The following is a 27,353-nucleotide window of genomic DNA, read 5'->3' as shown; positions in this document are numbered from 1 at the left end:
GATTCTCCCTCTTCTGAACAGGGCTCCATTTTCTCAGAACATTCTGATGTAGAGGAACTCTCGTACTCTCCTTATGAAGATTCCGATGCAGAACAGTCCATTCCTTCTGTATCTCCCCCAGAGGATTTTTCTTTTGGGGAAACCTTGCACACCTTGAGGGAACACTTCAACTGGGAAGGCCAAGACTTTTCTGATTCCAAGAAAAGGCTTAGGGAATTTCTTTTGTTACCTCAACACAGACCTCTGGCTATACCTCCTGTCTTGGACATATTTGATGATGTTTACTCGGAGGCTTGTCTTAATCCGGATTCCCTGCCTCCTGCACCAGTCAAACCTGATAGGTACTACAGAGTTCCCAACTCTCACCAATTTCTTTTCAAAAGCCATAATGCTGACCCTGAAACCATTTCTCAAGGCCCCAAGGGAATGAAGGCCTCTACAGCCAAGAATTCACTACCTTCCGAAAGAGAATCTAGATCCTTAGAAAGGTGGGGGAAAAAGGTATACACCTCGGCCACCCTAGCCATGAGGGCCTTAAATTGTCAATTCCATATGCTTAAATATCAGCAGTTTCTGTTATCACAATTAAGAAATAAAATGTCTCAACCTGAACAACCAGATTTGAAGGAATTGCAGGATATGATGCATAGTGCAGAACAAGTGGGTAAACACACCTTACAATGTGGCTATGATGCCTTAGAGGCCTCAAGTAGAGCTGCTGTTCCAGGATCAGTCATTCGTAGGCATGCCTGGCTTAGGGAACAAAGCTTGCCTGATCATGTTAAAGCTAAACTACTAGATGCTCCTTCACAAAAGGATGTACTAATGCTGAGGAGATACTACGGAAAATGGAAGAAAAAGCTAAATCTATGCAAACTGTCAAGGCTTTTCTACAGGTACAACCACCTCGTTTTAGCAGAAATTGGCCTTCTAAAAACTGGTCCTTTCCAGCCATGGACAAGCCCCAAAGAGGTATATACAGGCGCTCAAGGGGCAGAGGACAATCTCAAGGATCATATAGAGGCAGACAATGGCAAACTCCAGCACCAAGAGGTGGCGAAGACAGTACACAACAATACAGAAAACAAACCCAATGACTTCCTCCTTTTCATGCCAAGCAAGTCTCAGCTGGCAGCTCCCTTGGGAGGAAAGCTGGCATTATTTACAAGAAATTGGCATGCCATCACAACAGACAAATGAATCCTGGACATTATAAACAGAGGCTACAGATTTCATTTTCACACTCTTCCAAAAATGAGAGGCAAGCCAATCCTGCCACACAATCAAAGGGCGGAGGCACAAATACAAATTTCAAAACTCATGGACATGAAAGCTATTCAAGAGGTACCTACTCACGAACAAGGTCAAGGTTTTTATTCCAGACTATTTCTGGTACCAAGGAAAGGAACCGACTGGAGACCCATTTTGGACTTATCCATCCTAAATACATTTCTACTCGTACCAAAATTCAAGATGCTCACATTACAGCAGCTTCTTCCCCTGCTGGGCAAGGAGTTTTGGCTGGTAACATTGGACCTCAAGGAGGCATACCTGCATGTCCCAATCAGACAAAGCTGCAGAAGATACCTCAGATTTCTTGCAGGTTCAATCCACTATCAATACTCTGCATTGCCCTTTGGCTTATCTACTGCGCCCAGAGTATTCACGAAATGCCTGGCATCAGTAATTGCCTACTGCAGACTTCAAGGGATACAAATTTACCCTTATTTGGACGACTGCCTGATCCAAGCGGACAGCAAGCACATATTTCTGGAACATCTGGCTTATGCAACACGGTTACTGAATTCTCTGGGATACACAATCAACAAAGAGAAATCCAGCCTAACACCATCTCAGAAAATAACTTTCCTGGGTGCCAACTTGGACACAAACACCCAGATGGCCTACCTTACGCCAGAAAAACAAGGGCAACTAACTCAGTACTTCAAAATACTAGCAAATTGCACCAGGCTTACTGCAAGGAAAATCCTGCAGGCTCTGGGCTTCATGGCATCTTGCATTCTTTTAATCCCATGGGCAAAGTTGCATATGAGAAAACTTCAATGGTACCTAAAAAACCTATGGTCTCAACACAGCCACAATTTGGAAACAATAATACCAATAATTCCATGTTTGCAAAAGGAATTTCTATGGTGGGCCCAAGCATGTCAAGCAAACACAGGTCTCCCATTCTGCAAGCCTCAAGCAAATCAAGTCATCACAACAGACACCTCAGATTATGCCTGGGGGGGGGGGTGCACATGACAGGCAAGTGCATTCAGGGCAAATGGTCCCAAAAGGAAAAGCACCTTCACATCAATCAAAAAGAAATGCTAGCAGTGATAATGCAATTACAGCATTCAAGGACCTCCTGCATCCAGGACAATTATTGATAAGAACAGACAACACCACAGTAATTTGGTACATAAACAAACAAGGAGGAACACATTCATACCCCCTGTGCAGACTAGCCATGACACTTTGGAACTTGGCTCTGGAATGGCAAATCGAACTTCAAGCACAGTACTTGCCAGGTTTGGAAAACACACTGGCAGACAATCTAAGCAGAAATATGACAGATCCGCATGAATGGAAGTTGCATCCTCAGGTGTTTACAAAGATAATCCAATCGTGGGGGAGGCCAGACATAGATCTCTTCGCCTCCCACAGGAATCACCAATTGGAAAAGTTTTGTTCAAGGACCTTTCACCCAAAGGCCTGGAGAGTGGACGCCCTTTCATTCAGTTGGACAGCATGGACAGTGTACGCTTTCCCACCTCTGCCTCTTCTGCCCAAGGTGCTCTTGAAAGCAAGAGCAGACAGACTGAAGATGATACTGATTGCTCCAGACTGGCCAAGACAGCACTGGTACCCACTCCTGAGGAGCCTAACACATACTCCTCCCTGGCCTCTACCTCTAATGCCTCTTCTGCTGACTCAGCACAGCTACAAAACTCTTCACAGTCAGCTGAAAACACTCAATCTCGCTGCATGGAAAATTCCTTAACACCACAACAGACCCTACTCCCCAAAGAGGTGCAGGACGTCATTCTGGAGGCCAGAAGGCCATCTACTAGAAAGGCTTACTCCGCAAAATGGAAACAATTTTGCTCTTGGAATGAGAAAAAAGGCCAGGATCCTAGAAAACTGAATTTGCCTCAGGTATTACAGTATCTAGCTGAGCTGCTGAACAGTGGACTTTCTTTTTCCTCCATAAAAATCCATGCCTCAGCCATTTCTGCAGAATTCAACATGGATCCACCGTTATTCTCTCACCCACTTGTAAGACAGTTCCTCAGAGGGGCTAAAAATATAAGACCACCAAGGAAACAACCAGTGCCAGCCTGGGATCTTAATTACATTCTGGAAAAATTAACATTTCTCCCTTTGAACCAGCTGCCTCAACAGATTTGCAATATTTGTCCTGGAAAACAGCTTTCCTTCTGGCCATTACCTCAGCTCGTAGGGTTTCAGAACTACAAGCCCTCATGGCTGTGCAGCCCTTTCTCATCTTTCATCAGGACAGGGTTTCCCTTCGAACCAACCCGTCATTTATGCCTAAAGTGGTATCCAGGGTAGCTTTAAATCAAACCATTCACTTACCTACCTTTACCCCAATCCTCAAAACAAAGGAGAAAGGCTGCTACATTCCTTAGACATCCATAGACAGCTAAGTTACTATTTGGACAGAACAAAGCCCTTCAGGAAATCAGAACAACTTTTTGTGTCCTATGCTATAGGAGCTCAAGGGAAGCCTGTTACCAAACAGACAATTTCAAAATGGATAGGCCACTGCATACGATTTTGTTACTCCTATCATGGGAAATCTATCCCTACAGGCATCAGATCCCACTCCACCAGGGCCACAGCTACCTCTACAGCCTTCCTCAGAGGAGTTCCTACCAAAGATATTTTGGAGGCAGCCACTTGGAGTTCTGTGCATACCTTCACAAAACACTACCACCTGCCTTTGTATTCCAAAACTACAGCAGGCTTTGCCACTGCTGTGTTGCAGGGCATTCTGGCTCATCCCAATTCCACCTAGTGCCTACCACCCTGTGCGTAGCTTTGGGATTCTACCCATATGTGATTACTGCAGCTGTATGCACGATGAACATAGTACAGTTTTGTACCTACCATAAATGTAGATGTTCGAGTGCTAATACAGCTGCAGTACAGGTTTCCCTCCCTCCTTCCCCTCTTGGTAAAGGATTAGGGGTTAACACCTCCTCATACAATCTAATTTGTTTTATCCTCCTATGGTGTATTTGCTTGCAACTACTATTTTTTGATTACATTGCATTGCTTGAATATATTTATATATATATAATTTCAGTATTGCCTTCCTTCTGGGGGCACCTGACATCTGGGGCAAGAAAGACTGAAGAATATGGCGTCAGCTGTGTCTTATATACCCCTGTCGCACTGACGTCAGGAAAGAAAGTGACGACAACCGACGCCGGACCTAGACTTTGGAATTCGGCCGACCGAGGGACCGCCTGACGGCAGAGAATCCATATGTGATTACTGCAGCTGTATTAGCACTCAAACATCTACATTTATGGTAGGTACAAAACTGTACTTTCATTGGATAGAGAGTGAGCAAGGCACATTCAAGCAGTTGTGGGGTGAGCAGTGATAAGTGGCAGTTACAGTGTTTCACTCTTGGTTAGCTTATAGGTTGCTAAACTTTCATAAGCTGTGCTTACCCTTCTGAAAACCCACTTGCACCTGCTGAAATGTGCCTTATTCCATCTGTAGCCCCTGACCTCTGTTTTTGCTAGTAATAAAATAGAAAGCATTTACTAGGAAAACACACACAACCATTCACATCACAGTATCTGTGATTTGCCACTAAGCCATCTCAGATATACATATCATTTATGTATTCACAAGCATAACATCCAGTACAATCATACAAACTCCAACATGTAGATGTATGTGTGTAAGTAATTATTGCAATCTGTGCTCAGGTACAACATATTGTATTATGTATGTAAGTGTGCGTGCGTATATATATGTGGCAGTTCAGTGATATCTGTACTGTATAACGTTAAATGTGCCATATGACTTGCACAGACATTTTTGTATTTATGTCTTCCAGGGATCATGGCCCACCACCAGAACCCAACCTACAGTAGGGCTGAAAATGATATTGTCACTAGCATTATGATTCAGCACTACCATTTACTGTTTTCACGAATCAGCCAGGGCCAGCAGGAGTGTACTGCAATGTGGCAAGATCTTGTCAATGAGGGAGGCCTGCATAACCGCACATATGAGCAGGTACGCCACCACTGCAGTGATCTTCTCCATGTCCATCAGCGTGCCGCTGCTGTGCATACAGAACAGCTTACAACAGGGGGTGGTGTTAGCATCCATCCCCCCTCACCAGAGTGGAGGAGCTGCTCATGAGCCTGGTAGCACCTGCCCAACAACAGCAGCAGACATACACCATGTTGGAGCCACCCAGCAAGCACACATGGAGCATGCAGGTAACATGGCATATCTGTAGACTACTGTTATCTGTATTGGTAGATCATGCATATGTGGAATGTGGAGTGTTGTTCAAAGATGTGCAGCCTGTTGTTGTGCAATACTGATCATTTGGAACATAATATGTAGCCCTGTGAATGTAAACTGTTGTTGTACTGTAAGATTGCAAACACACAGTTGTGGCCACTGAAACTGTCTCATCTCTATGTAGGCACCTCTGGGGTGATGTCAAGACAACGGACAGATGCTGGTGAGTGTGTTGTACATTTATTATTGGAAATAAAAAGTGCGTGTCATAGTTAAGGTGTAGGCCATGTACACATGTAACACACCTACCCATAAAGCATGCTTGTGCATGTTTGGTGTAAGATCAAGCACATCTCACTAATGTGATTAGCAGCCTCAAACACATGCAATACCCAGACCATCTCAAACAAATGTGGCTGGACTGTAGTGACCATTGGATAGGCACAGTTGATACTCAACATTCACATAACACACATCTATGTCATACACAGAACATTTTAACATGCTACACAAAGGATTCCCAAACCCTCTATAAAAACATACTCCAGTATCCAAAATCTCATCCACATATTGCACAGAATATACCCGAGAGGTAGAGGCCTATCCTGGGGCATTTAAACACTCTGCAACACACTACACATTCATGTCAGGGGAATGCTCCTTGCAAAATCACATAACAACTGGTTGTGAAATGGTGAATTTAGCCAAGGTAGTACAGTTCCAGCACAGCATGATTTGTGCTGGTTTGTGAAACATTTGTAGCCTTGAGTGACCACCTGATGCCTCTCGATGATGGCCTATGGTACTATACCCCATCCAGTTATCGTAGCCACAGTACTACATATAGCTGTCATTGCTACACCCCATGATGATGTGTGCACACACATGCACCTCTAAACAGTATGCATACCAATCACCATTTGCACAACTGACACATATATGTTTTGTGATGCTATTGAATGGCTAGGTCATATGACACAAATTGGGTGTGTGTAGTGTTTAAATATGCAGTCATGTCATGGATGAGACTGGCATGTCCACAATATGATCTACACTCACCATAAGTACCGTACATTGGGTATGTGGCCGAATGGTATTCTATCAGTTATCCATGCACCACTGATGATGATGTGTGAATATTCATCATGCATGTGCTAAAAATGTGTCTACAATTATTTGCTAAAGAGACAGAGGTTGTAATCAGCATTGGATACCTATCTGACACAAGGATACACATCCAGCAATGGTATGTACACCTGTGAATTATGGTGCACAGTACATCACAGGGTTATGAATACCTGCACAGCAATGTTGTGTCCATGTATGCATTATGTTCCAGGGGAAGGGCCATCACCGAATAACAAAACACATGCATCAAAGCCATGTATACTGTTAGTAACAAGGATTGACTACACTTGCACTGCATGCTGTTGAGCAACACATGTCATGTATGCTGACAGGTATGATAGGACTTTTTTGCTTGTGATACTGTACTCCACCCTCACCTGCTATTGTGTATGCTCTGTGATTGCTGGTGTGTGTGTCTGCTTTTGAGAGGAGTGTAGTTTGTGTGCGTGCATGCGGTCTGAAGTCATGTTCAGGTCTTAAAGTGCATTTCCTGTTTTCCTCTCACAGGTGGCAAGGTGGGGTTGGGTCAGTACAGCAGGGAACCTGATGTCACTGAGACAGACAGTGATCATGAGGATAGATGTGTTGAGGCACAGGCAGGTTTGTCAGGGTCTGTTGCTGGGCCACCAATTGACAGTACACAAGTCTCCACCCCATCCATGCACACAGTCATACTGCCTGTGCATCCATCATCACCATTGTCCTTAGCTGAGGGAAAGTGTACAGTTGGCACTGGCCAGGACACTGTGGTATCTATGGCACATGTATCAGGACACAGCAGCCATAGCCAGATGTCTGGAACAGTACCACATAGGCAGATGCTCAGGGGTTCTCATCAGAGCACTGCTGGTCATCATGCCCCTGGCAGACATGCCACACCTGTTACTACCACACGCATGTTCCAGGCTGTCATGGAGGCAGAGACACGAATGAAGCAGTACACCAGACAGGGGCTAAGTGCACAGAGGGCTCATTACACCTCTGTAAATGACAATATCCATGATCTAGCAGGTGCCATATGTAACTACACTGAGGTCATTGATAGACATTGGGGTGAGACACTGGATGTCCTCCACAATGTCATGTACAGTGCGGGATGGTTGAGATGTCTACGTGAATGTATGCCAGCAACATCAACAGCTGGAGGTTGCCGTGGATGTCCATCAAGTCACAGCCGCTCCAGTAGTGCCAGTACCAGCCCCAGCAATGTTGGGGGGTGCTGTCCATAGGCTGTCCTAGCAGACCACGTGCACGTGGCTCTGGCCAGTCCCAGCAGGGACCTGGATCCAGTGGACATTGGTCAACCTCTGAGGATAGTATGCAATCTGGATTAGTACCTAATACTGTCTGTAGCACCCCTGACAGGCACAGGTTCCGTATCCATGGCCAGAGATTGTGATCTGTAAAGCCTGTAAGGTACAATCTGTAGCTGTCTCACAAATCCCCATATGTGGCAGCCACATGGTGGAACTGTGTGCATGCAGACACACACACATAAACCAGAAACCTAGGGCAAACACATACCCATACACATGACATCAACATTGGCCCATAACAGTACTCATGGCCCTCACACACACATGTTGATTGTATGGCTCAGTGTAGTCCTCTGGCAAACCAACACCACACCCTGTGCATATGATGAAACCTGTGCCACCTCCTGTCATCTGTAACACTGATGCAGAAACATGCGAACATGGTGCTGATGCACAGGGTGACTTTAATAAAGTATAGCAATGGTTGGATGTGTAGCACGTTGTCAGCAGTAAAGTGTAATGATATCCTTGAAGGTGTAGCTGAGCAGGCATGATGCATTAAAGCTGTAATTAGCAATGTTGTATTGTTTTCACCAGTGTTTATTCCAATTGTGTTTTGTTTACCCATGTGCCACTTGGCTGATGTGTGTAGTTGTGTCAGCATGCATTATACAGTGGATAGTAAGTGTGGGGTGTGTGCAACACAGGTTTGCAGGTGTCCATTTGTGAACATGGTGGACGTGCACTGTCTGCATGTACATGCATATTGGACACATGGGCAGGGTGACATGCCTTGTATTGGCCAGTGTTAACACTCCATAGTGTCTATTGGTGGCTGGTATACATTGTACTACACACATTTTGGAACTTGAGTACGCATGTGTGTGTGTATGACACTGGTTGACACTGTGCTGCAGGTGATGCTGTTGTTGCTGTCATTGGTTTGCATTACTAAGGTTAACACTGTCCCAGCTGCATAATACTTTAGTAATGCACACTGTTCATCTACAGGGTTGCATGGACCGTGCTATCACAAACACAAGAAATACTCACTTATACAGCAAAAGTGCATTAGTCTCATGGACCCCTGCCATAAACTAAATATATAGTAGAAGGTGTGAAGTTGTACCAAAAAAGAGTTACATACCAAGAAGGGATAACTTCTCTGGTCAGTATCATTGGGAAAATACAAGCTCTCAATCATACAAGGCAAGCTTCAAAATACAAATTGGCAAGGATTCCAAAGACAACACTAAAGCTTTCTTTTAGTGTTGTTTATAATCTAGAGGGGAAATCTCAGACTGGGTCAGAGTTAATGTAAATGGTCACAAAGTACACTTATCTGAAGGACATTACCAATATCTTGTCAGACAGTTTTGAATGCAGATTTCACCACCCTGTCATTACACAAGGGCCACATTTCCAGAGCTGAAGAATGTAAAACCTGATGATTCACAGACACTCTAGTTAAAACATCTCTTTACCAAAGTCCAAACCACAGTGGCAAAGGTACTGGACAGTGTCCCTGGCTGTGTCATACACAAGCTAACATATGAAGTAACCACTCACCTAAACACTCTGTTCAGATGCAGCCTCTATACAGGTTACATACTTGTGGAATGATGCACAGTAATGGTGTTCACAGTCCACAAGGGTTGAGCTACAACAACTTCTTCTTCTCCTTTCGGATGCTCCCATTAAGGGTCACCACAGTAGATCATCTGTTTCCATTTCTTCCTGCCCTCTGCATCTTGCACTGTCACACCATCCACCTGCATGTCCTCTCTCACCACATCCATAAACCTCATCTTAGGCATTCCTCTTTTCCTGTTACCTGGCAGCTTCATCCTTGGCATCTATTTCACAATATACTCTGCATCCCTCCTCAGCACATGTACAAACCAACGTAATCCTGCCTATTTGGCTTGGTCTACTAACCTTCAAACCTGGGCTGACCCTCTAATATACTTATTCCTAATCCTGCCCACCCTTGTCACACCCAGTGCAAATGTTAACATAAATTGATTAAGGGTAGAGCTACAACAGATCCTGGAACTCTCACCCTATAAGCCAGACAAATGTTATCTGGAAGGCTATGGAGCACAGCATTATGGAACTAATTAACAGAGACATTATGAACCTGCAAACACTGCACCATACCCACTTAGGTTCTCTAAAGGCCAGATCATGGCTCCTACACCTATAAGACTTCAAGCCAGTTAACAAGGCTATAGGTGAGGGAGGGGAGGTCCACACAGCCAAGTTATAGCTCACCCAGCAATTCATACCCATCCCACATTCTAGTATTATACATAACCTCAACAGACTGACCATAAACGACTGTTAGATGATGGATTGACAACTGACGCACAGATGTAGGACACGCAGTAACATTTGCAGCCTCCATGTACAATTCTATGCCAGTAACAAGTGGTATTCACCTGCACTCAGTCCTGGGACCACTCCTGTTTGACATATAGCTTTCTTAGGTACAGACAAACACAGTAGGGATACGTCTGCCCACGTTTGATGAAAATGCATACTGTGGGCTATACTTTATTCTCCAGATGACACACACATCCTCCAAAAGGGTATCAGAGAGACACATACCTGGTATCAAAATCATGCTGCAAAGCTATAGGCCAAAGAAAACATAGTTATCCACTTTTAGAAAACAAAGTATCCCCAGAGTACCACATAGGTAGTAGCCCCCAAAATGTGGAACAGGTACTAATGTATACATAGAGCCATGTGTTTAGTTATCTCTCCTTTGATAATCACATTACCAAAGGGTTTTGGAAATCCTTCTGTGGAGCACATAAGCAATAAAGGGTCTGCATGCAGATCAACAGGGGTTGTTGCACACCTATAATGATTAGTCATCTTTGCCAGACTTTTCTTGCTTTGGAACAGGATTCAAATATACCTCAAGCATAAACCCTCACTCTCATTCTTCAATAGAAACCATGATGAGTGGATGTGAAACAGAAGGTGTAGCCCAGGGATCACTGAAGTGGCTAAGCTCGTCACAAGCATACAGACGTGACCTAAAGTCTGGAAAGAGCCAGCAAGCTCTGGCAAGGCTAAAGGATGCTTTCATGGAGAAAGCATAGTACCCACTTATGAAAAAATTGGTCATGTATGTATATGGCTTTGCCCAACAGCTACCTTACATGTGTTATGCACATACAGTTGTCATTGTGATATGTAATGCACTAGAAAAATCAAAACCCACTCCACATTGACCAATGGTGTCACATACCTGGACACAACTGGAACACACACAGTTAGCAAGTGTGGGATTCAAACTCCTACCTAACTATATTATGATACTACAGCAGTACGCATTTACACGACGCGCTATACACATTACTGGTATTTCACCTTCCCACAGGTGTATTTGTAGGATAGTGACATCAGACTTGACAAAGATGAGTATATCACTTTTAAGGGGAGTGAGTAGTCTCCAAAAAGGTTGCTCTCTCTCCAGGGAGTGACAGACACACACACACAGTTGGCAAGCGTGGGGTTTTTATTCCACACTAAGTACTTTTTTACACTTCAGCAGGCAATATGGAGTTACAGGGTGCAATACAGACATTACTCGCTAACAGTTTGCCCAAAGGGGTTTTTCACATTTGCTAACCTCAGCAAGCTTATCATACTAGGTGTATTGTGAGTGTATTGCATGCATAGGCCATAACCATATCATATATAGGTTCATACTAGGCTATCTGCCATAGGGCATTTATAAGCCTAGCCAGAGTGTGTTTGGCTTTCGCCACCCATTTTAAATGAATTTTGCTATGCCCTTTTTTGAGGTTAGTATACTGTGCCTCTGTCTAACAGTGACACAGAAGTGATACCTGGGGCAAACCTACGATCTCCCATCAAGATTCCTCTTGAAGAGAGTCAATGAGGGACTCTGCCTAACCTGGACTGAGATTTTATTCCAGAGTGAAGGGAGCCTCTGGGTTATGAATCTGTTCCTCCAGCATGTCCTATTTATTTCAGTGCTGAGGTTCAAGTCTCTCGAACGTGTGGCTCGATGGGATTTGGATTTTCTGAGGTGCAGCATGTCCATTTATTCCGGGTTGGACATGGCTTTATACGTCAGGCACAGATTGCCTCTGAGCAGGCGGTATGCCATGGAGTAGAGCTGGAGTTTCTTTAACCGGGCAGCATATGGCATCTGTTTGAGCCCTTTGATCCTCTTGGTGAGGTACTTTTGGGGTCTTTCCAGTTGCTGCAAGTGTCTGGTAAGGTACATCCCAAAACGGGCATTGTACTCAATTATGGGCCTGATGAGGGATGAGTAAAGAGGCACGATGACCTCCCCTGATCTAGATGTGAATCCCTTCATGATTAGGTGGGCTATATAAAATGTTTTTCTAACCACTTTGGCCACGTGGTTGTCAAATGAGAGATTGCTATCAACTTGGGTCCCCATGTCCCTAATTACTACTTCTGTACTTAATGGATTACCACCTATGTGGTAATTTGTGGACACTTTGTTTTTGCCAAAGGGAATGACTATACACTTTTTGGCATTTAGCTTGAGGCCATGGCTCTGGCACCTGTTGTCTGTTTCTATGAGGCCCTTTTGGAGGATGCTTGTGTCAGCTGGAGAGTCGATTATGGCACCCAGTTTGCAGTTATCTGCGAACTTGGTCAGCCACAGTCCTTCCATGTTGGCCTGTACCTCCAAGAAATATATAACAAGAGAGGTCCCAGGACTGAGCCTTGTGGGATGCCACTTGTAACTGGTTTGGAGTCTGACATGGCTCCAGCAATTCTAACCAAGTGGCTTCTGTCCTTGAGCCAGTTTGCAACCCATCTACTGACATAGGGGTTTATATTTAAGCTGGTGAGCTTATCTATAATGCCAGAGTGAGGTATTGTATTGAAGGCTTTTGCGAGGTCCAGGTAGGCTGTGTGGACCACCTTCCCCTCGTCAATGGCCTTGGTGACTGTTTCAAAGAACTCGACCAGGTTTAAGAGGCAGGATCTGCCCTTAACAAAGCTGAACTGGGTAGGATCCAGTGTCTGTAGGTCCCCAATATCTTTATTTATGAGGTCCATGATGATCCTTTCCATAGCTTTGCAGACCAAGCTAGTCAGGCTTATGGGGCGATAGTTTCCACGATCCATTGAGGCACCACCTTTGTGGAGAGGGACCACTGTTGCTGTACGCCACTCTTTGGTTACATATCCTGTAGTAAGGCTGAGATTGAACAGTAGTTTTATGTTTGGGTTTAGCTCTTCTTGGAGTTCATGTAGGACGCAGCCCGGGACACCGTCTGGTCCCATTGATGCTGTTTTTTTTTTTGCTTTGGAGAGGGCGGCTCTTACCTGAGCATCTGGGATGTCAGGGAGGCAGCACTCTGCTGGGATAGATATTTGCCCTTTTGGTGGGGAGGGGGGGAGTTTGCACTGAACCTGTCAGCTAGCATGTTGGCAATGTCTGTGGGTTCGGTGTATTTTTTGTCATTTTGGACTAATTCTGAGCATATCTGGGAATTCCCACCCAGGTTACTAACATAACTAAAGAAAGCCTTGTGATTATCCTTGGTGTCCTGTGCAATTTTTCTCTCAAAGCTGGCCTTAGACGATTTTATGAGTGCCCGTAGTTTTTTGCTAATACTGATCAGAGATGCCTTCCCTTTTTGGGATTTTGCTCTATCATGTAGTAGCTTCCTCCTTCTATTGTATAGTTTGTTTATGGCTGGGGTCCACCAGACAGGACGTCTGCCTTTGGAGGATTGGGTCTTGGTTTTATTTGGGATTGCATGATCCATGCATTCCTGAAGGTGTTCATAGAATGCGTTTATAAAGGATTCTATGGTCTGGGCCGTATTTTCCACAGGCCCGGGGGCTTTGAAGGATTCCACCTCAGTTTGAGGAGTGTGAAATTTGCTTTAGAGAAGTTTTTCACTGTGGTTTTCTGGGCAGGGGGTGGGGTCGGGGATGTGAATATCCAGTGAGATTAGTTTATGGTCTGATCTTACCAGTGAGGGATACACTTCTGGTCTGGAGCATAAAGTCCCCATGTTGGTGATGATCAGGTCCAGTATGTTTTCCCCTCTTGTGGGAGTGGTAACACGTTGTTCCATAGCATTTGAGTTTATAAATTCTAGGAACCTTTGGGCTAGGGTGTTGGAGCTAGAGTAATGCTCCCAGTCTATGTTTGGGGAGTTGAAGTCGCCTAATATAATGGTGTTTGGAGAGACCTTCATATTTTCCAGTGTTCTCAGGAAGGCCGAGTGGGGTTCCTGGGTTTGGGAGGGTGGTCTGTAGCAGGCTATAAACTGGAAGGCAGTTGTACCCACTGTTAGTTGCACATGGATAGTCTCTGATGCTTCGTGCTGTGCCACCAACCCGGAGGTGTGGGTATATTTGATGAATACTGATACTCCCCCTCCTTTTGTGGTTCGGTCCAAGTTTTGGGGCAGAAAAGCATGGTATGAGGTATAACCTGGTAGTGCTGGGGTGCTCTCGGGAGCCTTGAACCAGGTTTCTGTTACTGCACAGATATCAATGTTCTCCATGCCAAGGAGAGTTTCGAGTGTGTGCATCTTGAGGTTTAGACTTCTGGCGTTGAGTAGCATTACTCTTAGTTTCTTATCCCTTGTGATACCTATGGAGGTGGGTTTGTCTTTTGAGCCTTGCCTAAAAAAGACACTATGGGGGTAGCAAGAGCCTTTGCCAATATCCAAAAGCCCAGGGGTGACAGGTGCAAGCCGTCCCTAGCGAAGCATTGTGGCTTGTTGAGCATGTCATCCCAGGCTGACAGGCATTGGATCCCCTTTGAATGACACCAATACTTAAGCCAATTGTTGAAATTGATCACCTTGTCTTCATATTGTGGTATCATTCTTGGTGAGGGTAAGATGCTACTCAAGGTCAGGGTCATACCGGCCTGGGCTACGTGGCTCAGAGAGCTCCTCTATGTCTCTTTTCATGTAGTCCAGGGAGGTACGTCTCAGGTCATTCACACCAGCATGGACAATGACTGAGTCATATTTGTACTTGCCTTGGAGTGACCTGAGTGCTTGTGTTATGTGGCGGATCCTAGCGCCCGACAAGCAGCTCACCGTGACCTTCTCCTTGTTCAGCCTGGTGAGTGGGACGTCAGTGTGCCTGACGATAGAGTCACCTATTACAAGTGTATCAGGTGTGTTGTTTAGCCTTAAGGGCTGTGACTGTTCGGCACACTGGCTTTGTGAGCTATGTGTTGCACGTGTTTTGTTTTGGGGTAGCGGTTGCTTTGGTGTCTGCTTTGTAAGTCTCTGCTGCTTAGGCAGATTTTTATTTAGAGCCTCCGAGTATGTTTTTGTGTGTTTATGTGCTTGGTTTGCTGTCATGGTAGGTCTATGTGAGACTGGAATTGTAGTGAGTGTGGTTTCCTTCTCCTCCTGACTGGTTACGCCAGTACTGAGTTGAGAGAGTTTAGCCTCCAGTTTGGCTATATGGTTGCATCTCTCACATGTGTTGGAATTTGTTGGGAGGAGGAGAGGGTTGTCTGTGTACATGAGGCAGTTGTAACATTGCCTCAAGATTCCCAGATTCACCAGCTGGACCAGAGAGGAGATTGACAACTGACCTTTGGACATGCTAGAATAGTATTGGGAATTCCTTTATAATTGAAAAATAGGGCCAATGGGGAACAAGGTACTCAAGGGGAGTTTGTGAGAGTGTAGTGCTTTTAATTTTTTAAGTGCTGACTTATATAATTGCTTTAGTGAGCAAGTGCCAGGTACCTTAAATGCAATGTGTTACAGGTAACTTAAATGCAAAAACAACAAACAGTAACTTTCTTTCAAGTGAAACAAGAAAATAAGTACAGTAAGCAATGCAGATATCACTAGGGATCCACTGATGCGCTGAAAAGCTGCGTTTTAGGTGGAATTAGCTTTTCAGGGAAATAACAAGCATATAAACAAAGCTAGATTCAGCAGGCCTGGATCTAGTCTATGCTACAGCAAACAAGGACTTGTTGGGTTGATGCACCACATGCTGGCACACACAGGGTCAAACTGGTGGCTAGGCTATGTCAACCCAATATTGGACAATACAGTCAAGAGGAGTAGGGTCATACAAGCACAACACCAACAGTCTAGACCTACAATATAAGCACCAGCAACACACACACATAAATGCACATTACCATACTCGGAGAATACAAATATTAATCTGAAAAAGAGAAAGTGTCCTCCTAAGCAGACAAGCAAGCAACATACACCTCCAAGCACATGCCAGAAAACACATAATACACCAAAGCAGTGTGCCTCACAACAGGCCCTAAGGCAAAACAACATACCCAACACACTAGTAATAGGTGAGTCCATAGTCAGGCACACAGATGTTCCACTCACTAGGCTGGACAAGGGGAAGGTTACGGTCAGTTGTCTGTCAGGTGTTATGATCCGCCACATAACACAAGCACTCACATCACTCCAGAACAGGTACATATATGATGCGGTCTTTGTACATGTCAGTGTGAATGATCCGAGACATACCACCCAGGACAACATGACAAGAGATATATAGTAGCTCTATGATCATGTAGCCCAGGCTGGTAGGATGCTGACCTTAGTAGCATCTTACCTTCACCTACATGATACTGCAATAGAACAGAAAGATGATAAACTTCAACAATTGGCTGAGCTTCTGGTGTTATTCAAAGGGGATCCAGTCTCTGCCTGGGATGACATGATAGACAAGCCTCGTTGCTTCGCTAGAGATGGTTTGCACCGGTTAACCCTATGCTTCTGAATACTGGCCAAAGCTCTTACTGTCCCCATATTACCTTTTTTAGGCAAGGCTCAAAGGACAAATCAATCCCAGTAACATACATATATAACCACAAAGTGAGCTAAATGCTGCTCATTGCCAGAAGTGTCAGCCTCCAAATGCATACACTTGAGGCACTCCTCAGTGTGGAGAATATTGATATCTGTGCAGTAACAGAAACCTAGTTAAAGGCTCCAGAAAGCACACCAGCACTACCAGGATACTACTCATTCCTTATCTTCCAGCATCAGAAACTTGATCACAGCACATAGGGCGGGAATGTATTTATATTCATCAAGGATACCTACACTCATCTCTACAGGATATTAACCCATAGAATGTTGTACATCAACGTTCTTTCCACTCCACAGGGGTGGGGCCACAACAGACCCTTGCCATTCCCGCTCTATGAGCCTGACAAGTCTGATCTGCAAGGCAATGGAGCCTATCATAATGGAACTCAACAATAAAGATATTGGGAACCTTCACACAGTTGAGCACACCCAGTCTGGCTTCGTCATAAGCAGATCATGCCTCCTGAACTGGGTGGATTTCTTTGAGACAGTTACCCAGGCTACAGATGATTGAAAGGAGCTCCACACAGCCTACCTATACCTCGCTAAGGCCTTTGACACCATTCCCCAGTCAGGTATCATAGATGAACTCACCAACCTGGGCATAAATCCATACATCACAAGATGGATTGCAAACTGGCTCACAGATAGATCCCACAAATTAAGAGTTGCTGGCTATATGTTAGACTCTAAACTGGTAAAAACTGGTGTCCCCCAGGGTTCAGTCCTGGGGCCCCTCCTGTTTGGTATATACGTCTCAGAAGTACATGCCTACACAGGAGGGTTGTGGTTGACTAAGTTTGCTGGAAACTGTGAAGTGTGTGGCATAATACATTCCCTGGATGACACAAATATTCTCCAGAAGGGACTCTGAGACAGATGTGTGGTGTCAGAATCATGGCCTCAAGCTCAATGCGGAAGAATGCATAGTAATCCTCTTTGAGGAAAACAAAGTACTCTCAAACTACCACATAGGTGTTACCCCCTGAACACTGACGAGGTAATAAGGGATATGGGGTCACAAGTAGATAGTCATCTTTCCTTTGACAACCATGTTGCCAAAGTGGTTAGGAAATCCTATGTGGCCGACCTAATTAACAAAGGGTTTGCATCAAGATCACAAGAGGTAGTAGTGGCCCTCTACTCTTAAGTCATCAGACCCATCATTGAGTACAATGCACCATTTTGGATGTACTCGACTAGGCATATCCAGCAGCTGGAGAGACCACAGAGGTACCTCACCAAGAGGATTACTGGCCTCAAACAGTTGTGTTATGCAACACAACTGGAAAAACTAAATCTGTTCTCTGTTGCGTACTGCCTACTCAGAGGCAAACTCTGCCTAACATACAGAGCCATGTCCAACACATAACTGTTAAACATGCTCCATCTAAGGAAAACAAAATTGAGTTGCACTACACACTCCAAGGATATGAACCTCATCACAACAATGCTGGTGGGATAGAGTACCATCCCAGAGACTTGCCTTACTGTGGAACAGAGTCCCAATGTACATCAGACAGAGCCCCTCGCTGACGCTCTTCAATAGGAACCTTGATGAGTGGATGGGAAACAGAAAATTCACACCAGGGATCACATCAGCAGCCCCACTAGAAAGGGGATTAGGGTACTAACTATTAGAACTAGGGCTTAGGAGACTAACCAATGGGGTGGTGAAAGCTGCACAACTTGCCTAGGCTAATAAATGCCTTCGTGAAGATAGTCTACTATGAACCTATGTGACAGGTACATGTCTACAGATAGATGTGTACTTCATTGTTCAGTCATGTTGTACAGCAGGCACATGCACCACATACACTGTAATGCTTACAGATACTGGTGGCTATTATGTACAGTGGGTGAGATGTGCACCTCATGTCTTTTGTGCCATTGGGATATGTGCTGGGTGGGATAGTCCTGGATGGCTCCTTGTCATGGTCACCCTGTTACACACATCTCTGCCCATCCATCTTTGGCTTATTATACTGTGTTCCCCCTACATATATAATTACATAGGTAGGTAATAGGCTCTCTGCCTGAAGGCATATATTAGTATGGCCAGAGTGTGCAGCTATCACCACTGATGAAGTGATCCATGGTGTGACAGTTCAGTTTCACATACACTCATCAAGGCTCCTCTGGAAGAATGTCAGTGAGGGACTCAGCTTAATGTAGGTTGGGAGCCTGTTCCAAAGCAAGGGAAGTCTGTGAGTTAGCAATGTATCCCTCCAACATGTTCTATTTATTGTTGTGATGATTATATCCCTAGAGCATGTGGCACAGTGAGCTTGGGTTTACTTCAGATAGAACGTGTACATCACTTCTGCATTGGACATGGACTTGTATGTTGGGCAGAGATCGCCTGAGTATACGGTATGCAACAGAGTACAGATCGAGTTACTTCAGTCTTGTTGCATGGGGCAACTGTTTGAGGCCAGTAATCCTCTTGCTGAGGTACTTCAGTGGTCTTTCAGCTGCTGAAGGTGCCTAGTTAGATTTCATCGCAAGTATGTCGTGGTACTCTCTGATGGGTCTGATGACCGATGAGTAGAGGGAACCTCCTTTTACCTACATGCAAAGACTTTGGCAATTTGTGGGAACACATAGCATGATTTTCTAACCACTTTGTGAATGTGTTTCTGGAAGTAGAGATGACTATCCACATGTGTCCATAGATCCCTTATTATTACCTCCATATTTAGGGTGTTGGCACCTATGTGGTATTTGTATGACTGTAGCTCGAGGCCATAATTTTGACATATCTGTCTGACTGAGACCCTTTTTAAGGATGTCTCTGTTGTCCCAAACATCAATTATGACAACCTTTTTGCAGTCATCCACAAACTTTGCTAACCATAGCCCTCATGTGTTTGACTGTACTTCTGGAAAGTATACACCAGACAGGAGGGGTCCCAGGACTGAGCCATGGGGGACAGCAGTTGTTACCAGCTTACAGTCCAACAGGGAGACCACAATTCTTACCTTGTGGGATCTCTCTGTGCCCCAGTTGGACTCCATCAGATGACATATGTGTTTATGCACAGGTTGTTGATTTTGTGGATATATGTGTGTGGGATGTTGGAAAAGGGCTTTTCAAGGTCTATGTAGGCCATGTAGAGCTCATTTCATTGATGTATGTCCTGGGTAACTGCCTTGAAAACTGTCTAGCAGGTTTAGGGACCATGATCTGCCCCTGACCAAATCAAAATGGGTAGGGTTCAATGTTTGTAGGCTCCCAATAACTCTGTTTATGAGTTCCATAATGATGGACCCCATGGCCTTGCAGATCACGCTTATAAGACAATAGTTCCCATGGTCTGTTGTGCACCAACACTTGTGGAGTGTGCCAAACATTGCTATAACCCATCCAACAGTTTCATATCCTGTACAGATGGTGTCTCTCAACAGACTGTTCAGGTTCAGGGTCTGTTTGCTTTGGAGTTCACATATGACACAGCTAGGGACACCATGTCATCCCACAGATGCCATGTTTTTAGGTTTGGATAGAGCTGTTTAACCATTGTATATGTGATTTCTGGATTTTCACAATCTCCAGGTATTGTAATGGGCCCTTTTGTCAGTGAGAGGGGGGTAAATATGTATGAACCTGTCTGACAAGATGTTGGAAATGTCAGTCATGTACATGTATTCATTTACACTTTCCACTAACTCAGAACATATATGAGTTTACATTGATATTTATGACATAGCTAAAGAAAGCTTCATGGTTCTCTATGGAATCTTTGGCAATATTTTTGGCAGAGCTTGGCTTGGATAATGTAAGGAATACTCATTGTTTCTTGATAATACTGATCAGATATTTATTGATCCTCTTTGGATTTTACCTTTCTTTGAACAACTTAAGTACTTACATTACATAGTTTGATTATGATAGGAGTCCAATATATTATATGGATTTGTTTTCATATCACTGTGTGCACAGGGCAGGATTGGTGAATAGTGACATGTGTCTGGAGTAAGAACTGCAACTGCCAGATATGTGTGTCCCACTGCTGTACTCAGCCATGGCCTGTGTGAGCATGCTCAGTATGACCATTCAGTATGTTGTTGACTGAAATTTGTTATATGTGTTTGTGTGTGTCAGCATGCCCACTATGGGCATATATACTATACATGTGTGAAAAATCAAGTTGGTTTTTACTTCAGGGCTCACCTTTGTGTTGTACATTGACAAAAAGCACGCTGTGCCTGCAGGGCTTCCATGAGTCAATTTGCATAGACTTATCAACATTTCTACATACGGGGGGGCGGCTATTATTTGTACATTTCTACCCGGGGGGGCACACCTGATTGTTACTGTGGATGTACATAGGATGAGGGGTACAAATGAAACTTATACACATTTGCTAGGCCTGCACTGCTATGTCAGGTACTCCATTTCAGTTTGTTCTGTTGCCTATCATACTGGCTTGAGGCATACCACTGTAGTACAGACCTTATCTTCCAATTACACGCATATTAGTTTGTGACTTCATAGCCTACCCAACCCACATCACATTGCCTGGCCTGCTGTTATCTGTCTGCATTGACCTGCGGGGAGGTAACCCATATGCCTCTTCAGAGGGCATGATACAGCATGTGTTTGTCTACAACTGCCCTGCTGGCTGTGACTGTAAGGTTTGTGACCCCCCCCCCCAAGCTGGTATGTGTGAGTGACTTAAGTTGTGTCTGTGCCAGTATTGAGGGTGGTTCTGCAGGGCTGCCTATGTTATATGCACATAGTACACTCCCTATACATGTTTGAAAATAGGTAGGGTCAAGTTAAGCATCCCTTTTACTGTATGTGCGAGTCAGAGAGAGGCGTCATTTCCAGGGTTTCTACGGAGTCAGTGTATGTGCTATGCATTGCCTCTTTGCCAAGGCCAGGGCATACTGGGCACACCTCCTTCTGCCTACTGGGACTGGCTCAGGTTGTTCCTCCGAGTCACGCTGTGCCTGTGCAGGCCTTGGCAATGTTGGGGGTCTGTTTGGCCCTGCCCCATGCTGTTCCTGCTGCAGCTGTTTCTGCAGGATCATATTGTGTAGCATGGCACATACCATAACAATTTGGGTACATGTAGTTGGTGAGTACTGCAAGGCTCCACCAGATGTGTCCAGGCACCAGAACTATGACTTGAGCATCCCAAGCACATGCTCAGTTATGATTCTTGTTTGTGAGTGTGCCTCATTATGGAGATCTTGTTCAGGTGTGTGTGCATTTCTGATGGGTGTCATCAGCCATGGCTCCAGTGTGTATCCAGCATCCCCTACTAGGTGACCGTAGGGAATGTTCCCATTGGCAAATAACTGGTACAGCTGGGTCAGATGCCAAATGTGGGAATCTTGATAGCTTCCAGCACACACACTCATTATTATGCCCTAGGCATCACACATGAACTGGCAGTTGATGGAGGGGAAGCCCTTCCAGTTGATGTAGACCCTACCACACTCACCGGGTTGTGCTTTGATGCATATGTGCGTGCAGTCTATTGCACCAACTACCTCAGGGTATTCTGCTATTTGGTGGAAAAGAGGCATATTGCTGGCCAATGCCTCACAGGAATTGTGGAAATATATCTGGTCGCTGACATGGCATCCAGAAACTAGTGGAGTACCCTGGATGCTGATGCCTGTGAAATCCCCATCTTATCACCAGTTGGTCTTTGGAAGGTACCTGTATCTAGTATTCTTAGGCCAACACATACCTTGCTATCCACTGGGATGGGTTCCCCTATGTTGGTTCTGTGTGTGAGGCGTGGCCAGCACAGCTCAACAATTTGCTGTAGGAGGTCCCTGTCCACCCTATAGCGCTCCACTATCTCCAGCTCATGTAGCCCCTGGTAGGTTACCCTGGGTCTGTACACTCTTCCCTGTCTCCTCACTGTGGGTTGCTCAGCAGCATTCACATCACCACCTTCAGCATCTTGCACATGTTGGTTTATGATAGCAAGAGCAGCCCCTAACATTTTGTCTGACTTAAGCTTTTTAAGCTTTCCCTCTTTGTATACTGCAATGTTCTTGAGAAAAAAATGGGGGAATGGTGTTTGCTGGGTTGGGCTAGTCTGCTGCATGTGTAATTGGCCGATTCTGATATATTTCACCTGGCAGCTCTGCTAGTTCTCCTTGGTTAACTTCCTACTACTTCTTTTCCTTCCTTTTGCCTGTTTCCGTCCAGGGCAGTGCCGCACACACGCTGTGTGCATGTTTGCAAGGAGTTTCCTATCTTTTAACAGTGTGCACTTTGGGTTTGAGGTTTTCAAATAGGACAACTGTAGACACGTCTCTGCAATACTGAGCAACTGAGGGCAAACACGAGCCACTGTGCTCCAATTAGTTTACAGCCTGTCTGACACACACACACCCTCATGATGTCACCTATATTCTAGTCTTCTACTCACCTACTCCTAATCTTACACTCTTGGGACATGCCTCACATGCTGGGGAAAATTGGGATTCACTATCCTTATACTCATTTGCATAGGATTGCCTAGTAATGCATGGTTACATCTCTCACACTGAGCTTCCCCCCTTTAGCAACCACTAGTCAGTAGCTATGTTGTCTTCAGCCTGCCATTCACCTGCATGGCAGAATAAGCTTTTTAGTGAAAATGCCTATTTATGGCTTTTTTAAATGATTTTCTTGTTTTTTAAAGCCCCGCATGTTTGCGTGGTGCTGTGCTATGCTTAAACATCGAAGATAGAGGGAAAAAAAAGCAAAATTTTTATGTTTTTAAACATTTTGCAATGCCAATGGCCTTATATTTGGCCATTGGCATGCTTCCTCGACTGTATGCATCCTTTATTTGGAGCTGTCATAGCTCCGTTTAGCTATTTGCAGAAATGTACTCCATTACCAACGGAGTACATTTCTGCAGGCAACACTAATCTTCCACAGACAGTTAGTGTTTGCTGGATCGCAAATTTACCTCATTTGCATGGCTTTCACCAGCAAATGAGGTCATTTGTACACCATGATGCTGTCCGTGCAAGACTAGCTTTAGCAGCTCTCATGCACACCCCTGCCAGCTGTTCCTGGATCACACGGCAGACATATTGCCAGCATGAGCTCCTACACTCTTCTTGCACTCCGTGCAAGCTTTTGTGAATCCGGGGGTGTATTTTGTTTTTTGCCAAAACTGGATGAGGGTGCTAGAAAAATCCCTTAGAAAATTTGGAAAAGGAGGGCAGAAAAAAATTGTAGGAGATTCACTGTATCAACTTACCCCTTTCACCACACTACACTTTTTGATCACATCTGCAGCAGTGGAAACAAACACTAAATCTCCATCCACATGGAAATTTAAAATCTCATTTTTATCATCAACTGAGAGGGTCTGAGAATGCAGACAGGCAAAACTCAAAATAGTACCAGTGACAATAGACCTGGAAGTAGTATCAACTGAGTCATATATACACACACTGTAAACAATGAGTGGTGACTTGTGTAATTAAAGAAACTAAATTTACAGCAAATTTCCCTCAAGAAGAAACTGCAGACAGAACATTCCTCACACCACCACAATTAGAATAAACTTTAAAACGCATCTGAATATTCAAAGTTCTAAAAGCTAAAGTAATAAAGCATACTCTTTTTCCCATGCTTATTAATGATCTTTTCATCCTTATCAGAGAGGGTAGGACTGGAATTAACTAAATGTTTAGCAGCAGTACAATTAACTAAAGCCATAGCTGCTGGATCAGGTTTGGGAAGTGTGTGTAAAAACTTAAAAGACTGAGGAATTTTATGCATTCTATCTGGCCTTTTAAGTGCAGCTGGCAGACTTACCAAGAAAATTAAAGGCAGTGACACATCCTCCAAAGGTAAAAGAACTGGAGGAATGGGTAAAGGTTCTGGAAATTCCTTCTGTAATAACTGATAATATTTTCTGACTAATTGAGAAAACTCATTGTTCTCCCATTGAAAACACTGGCACATTCTGGAATTAGTCTCAAAGGAACAGAACCCCTCACAGGGAGAATTGAAACTGAGCTCTCCTCTGAGACTGAATCAGAAATCTGAGGAGAAAACTCTATCTGTTCCTTGATCTTCTTGTCCAGATAACGAATCTTGCATCTCTTTGGGAAAAAAGGTATCCCCTCTCTTGTTAACCAAAAACTACCTCAGAAAAAGGATGAATAGCCTAAATTAAAACTTTATCCAGACCCAGTAAAGTACTACTAAAGAAATTTGAGGGGGTGGATATATGTTTAATTTTCTGTTTCTTTTTGACAGGAAAATGGTGCAAACAATGCTCTTTTTTTTTTCAAAACAGGTTTATTGTTTTAACATATAAGAGAAATATCATAACAATTTTATACAAGTAATTAAAAATAGGTATTATTATAATATTCAACAAAACAACTGAAGTATTTACAAAGACATCCACTACAATCAGATCAATTAATTAAACTAAAATACCATGCTATTGAAATTAAAATTTTTTTAACAAATTTTGTAAATTATCCCATACAATATAATAAGATGTTTTTCTATTTGTTTTTGTCCTAATTGTGTTTATTTCCATATGGCACACTATATTCATAACATTTTTAAATTCATTGAACGAAGGAGGTGTATCTGAAATCCAATTTCTAGTTATTATTTTCCTAGCCACTGCTAGAATAGACCATAACAAGGGAAGCTTAACCTTTTTAACACTTTGAGGTACAGGTGTGTTGAATAATATAAGAGATTTAGAAATAATGAAATTATCTGTAAAAAGAGCCTGCAAAAATTCATTAATTGACTTCCAGTATTCTTTCAATTTTATACAGTCATAAAACATATGAGCCCAGTCAGCATTAATTTCTACATTACATCTCTTACATAAATTATCTTTATTTATTTTATTCATCATCAAAGGTGTATAGAAAGATCTATGTAAAAATTTCCATGTATAAAGTCTCCAGACAATGGAAGACGTAGTTCTATAAGCAGATTCCAATATATATTGTTTATCTTGTTGATTTGGTGGGTCCCCATTAATAGAAGTGAAATAATTCCAGTATGAATCTACACTGTAAAAAGTTTCTTGTCTGATAATTTTATGTATGTATGAAAGTTTACCTTTATCAGAAACTTTATGTTGTAAATTTAATATCAAGTAATCAATCAGTGTTGGAATAGATTCTTTAACTGTTATAGACATTAGATCTATTTTATTAATGAGATGTTGTCTAAAGGTCTGAACCTCTAGCCAGCAAGTTTCTCTTAGATCAAATTCTTGTTTTAAGAAATCTAGATTTTTAACTTTATTATCAGATATCAACTGATACCAGTACTTTAGATCATTATCTATAGCTAAATGAGTTCCTTCAGAAGTAGATGACAAAAGCATACCCTGAGTATACATTATAGGGAATACAATAAAATTCCATTCCCTATACTTAGGGTGCATGAAATACAGTTACGATAACTAATAATAATATTTAATGGGTAACAAACCATATGTTTAGGTGTAATAGGTGAAGTACAAAATTCCTTTAGTAACCATACCATGGAGTTATTTACAATCATATTTTTATGTGTTAAGGAGATTTTCATGAAGTGCATACTAATTAGCTCCCAATAATCTTTCCATTTTGTGGCATATGACTGATCTATTAATAAAGTAATAACTTTTACAATAGAAGAGATAGTATATAAATTAAAGTCTGGAAAAGAAATACCCCCTTGAGACCAGCTATTAGTATGTTTCTTTAATGCAATCCTAGGTCTATTAGGTGCCCATAGGAAATTTAACATTAGTGTATTCAGTTTCTTGATAATTATTTTTGTAGGTGGAAGTATTATTGATTGTATTAAGTATAAAATCTTGGGGAATATTATCATTTTAATAATTGTAAGTCTCTCCTCCATAGTAAAAAACATATTATTCCAGGTATTAAAAAGATTTTGTATATTAAGAAAACAAGTATTATAATTATTATATATAATAGATTTAATATCTTTAGATAGTATTATACCTAAATAAGTTATCTGACCTGAATTGGGTAAATATTTAGTAAAATCACTAATGAGAATATTTTTTCGTGTATATATAGGTAGTATTTTAGTTTTTTCTTCATTGAATATTAAACCAGAAATACTTTTAAAATTCATCATGTTATCAAATAGAGACTGCATAGAAGAATTAGATCCTGCTGACGTAATTAGAACATCATCTGCAAAAAGTTGAATTTTGGATGTTGTATTTTCATCTATTTCAAAACCCTCTATGTCAGTACTGTTTCTGATCAAATTAGCCCAAGGCTCCATTACTAAAGTGAATAATAGTGGAGAAAGTGGACATCGTTGTTTTGTACCTTTAAGAATGGGTATTTTTTGTGAAACATATGTTCCTACCTTAATATAAGCCAACGTTCCTTTGTATAAATGCTCAATTAGATTTACAAATGCATCTGAGAAGTTTGTGCACTTCATTAAGGTAAACAGATAGTCCCAACTTACTGAATCAAATGCTGAACCTATATCAAGACTAACAAGTGTTAAATCTTTCTTTTTCCTATTTGCAAAATCTATTAATGTTAAAGTTCTTCTTATATTATCAAAAGTATTTCTATTTACAATGAAGCCTGT

Source organism: Protopterus annectens, chromosome 13.part0 (genome assembly GCF_019279795.1).
Source record: "Protopterus annectens isolate FY-2018-M chromosome 13.part0, PAN1.0, whole genome shotgun sequence".
In the NCBI taxonomy this organism is placed as follows: domain Eukaryota; kingdom Metazoa; phylum Chordata; order Ceratodontiformes; family Protopteridae; genus Protopterus; species Protopterus annectens.
The sequence above is the reverse complement of the archived record's forward strand: the minus strand, read 5'-3'. Positions refer to the sequence as shown.